The sequence below is a fragment of the Chrysochloris asiatica genome, unplaced genomic scaffold (genome assembly GCF_000296735.1).
Source record: "Chrysochloris asiatica unplaced genomic scaffold, ChrAsi1.0 scaffold00025, whole genome shotgun sequence".
NCBI lineage: Eukaryota > Metazoa > Chordata > Mammalia > Afrosoricida > Chrysochloridae > Chrysochloris > Chrysochloris asiatica.
The window spans coordinates 2698567-2700857 of NW_006408543.1; positions in this window are offsets into that span (position 1 = coordinate 2698567).

Here is a 2291-nt window from a genome sequence, read left to right on the forward strand (position 1 = left end):
CTTGTCCTTTCAAGTGGAAATTTCCCAGCTCAGAAGATTCTAGATGCTGTTCAGGATTCCACCTATAGTCTTATGCATTGCAGAGGCGGCCCAGGAAGCCTCCTTCACTGGGCCTGTTGTAGCCCCATTTTAGGTATTCCAGTCAGTTATAGGCAGATACATAGGTCTCTTTTGTTTTGTAGTTTTCTTTGTGTGAGTCTTGCGGATCTCTGGTTAGAATTATTCCTAAGTACGTCATCTTTTGCGTGGCTACTGTAAATAATATTGTTTCCCTGATTTCCTTGCAGAGTTCCCTTTGTTAGTATAAAGGAGTCCGACTGTTGCTTTGTTTGAACTGGGTTTTTGGGGTTTTTAACTTTTTATTGTGAATTGAGTGAAGGTTTGCAGACAAGATCATCAGCTTTACATTCATTGAACAAATCCTGCACTTATTTCATCTCAGTGATTACAATCCCCTCCCTGCAACAGCAGTTATCCTGCTTCCTCCCTGTGACTTCCCTTTCACTTCCATTTCACAGATGAACAAAGCAAAAGGATTTGATACATACAAAACAAAAGATACATATTCATTTAAATGTCCAAAGGGCATGTTCTGCAAGCCAGCTTCCTGCTTGCAGGCACACAACCTGTCTCAGTCCCTGGGCTTAGAGCCCACAGCTGCTCTGTCTCTCCATGCCACCACCTCTGCCGTCTCTTCCGTCGCTGCTTGTCTAGGTAGGGTTCATGCTCTTCCTCCTTGATGGTCCTGGGATCATCTGTTCTTGAAATGAAGTACTGACTACTCACCCTTTTAGTTATACATCTACAATTACATTGACAGCCACAACCAATCCTGCTACCAATTACTCACAATTGAATCACAGATCCTATCAGCATCATCCCTCATCCCCTTTCACCAGGTCCATCTGGAAGAGAGGAATTCTACTTTACCCCCTCATTCTGAAACTAAGCATGCCCATGAAAATTTGTAAGTTAGACACTTGATGACTTTATAGCCACGCTCCCCCATTTTTGATAGCCAATGTCTTAATTGCCCATCCTTATCAACCCAGTGCACTGAGGAGACAAGCTTGTTCTTTGCTCTAAGACTCATTCCAGTTAGAATTTTGAGCAACTGCATCCATAAGCAAAGGTCCATGGACTGGGCTTTTAAAGAATGGGTAGGGTATGGATTTCTTCCAATTATTAGAAAAGAATTGGGGGCGGTTAGAACATAGAATTACATTGAGCCTGCCCAGAGGATGCCTGCCATTTCAAACATCAGGAAAGGAAAACAGTTACAAGCACACTCCATGCGGAGTGTTAAGTATGTTGTCATTTACAGTTTATGCTTTCTAGGAGAAATTCAGCATCAGTGTTGCAGTTGAGAACCTGACGTCGTTACACCTGGAGGTCAGCTCATCCTAAATCACGGTGCTACTGTTTTTGAGTTTTGTCAGAGGTATCACAAAATGGTAGCACCTAGCATTCATTAAGTGAGGAAGGTGTCAGCTTTCTAAGATTTGCTCTAAAGTGCTTGAAGTGGGATGTTAGAAGCAATCTCCTGGAGTTTGAATGGGCCATATCAGAACATCCTCTCTCAAAGCAATGTCGGGATTTAACACGTAAAAGGCAACCTGGGAGAGATGCTACCAGCACGCGTGGTGCCTGGTACGAGGGCAGGCTCCGTGCTGCTCAGCTCTCAGGTCCTCAGAGCTCACCCTCTATAGGATCATTGGTTTTTGAAATGAGGGTTCTCTGAGTAATGGAGATGCAGCATCTCGCCCCCAAGGCATACTGTCACCAAGTGGCAGGGCTGTGACTTCAGCTCTGATTCAGCCATTTCTGGTTCACACTGAGAGGATTGGTCAGGCTGTGTGGCTACAGTCAAAATAAAGCAGTTACATTAGAATTTTTCTATGGTGAAAAGTAAAAACTTTTTTTACATTGTTTTTTTCTTGTTAAAAATGTTTTTTCTTTTCACCACAGAAAAATTCGAATGTAAAAAAAAAAAATAATTAAAACAAAGCCCTGAATGATTGCCTTAACTTTTAATAGAAGAAACCCTTGTAACTGAAGTGGCTCTCATGCAGCTATGACAGAAGTACCACACGGGGGGAGCTTTAACAAACAGAAGCTTATTTTCTCCCAGTTGGTTATTGCTGTTAAGTGCTGTCATGCCAGCTCCGCCTCATGGAGACCCCATGCACAACAGAACAAAACACGGCCCGGTCCTGAGCCAACCTCATGGTCGTTGCTACAGTTGAGCCCATTGCTCCTGCCATTGCACCAATAAATATCACTGGGGGTCT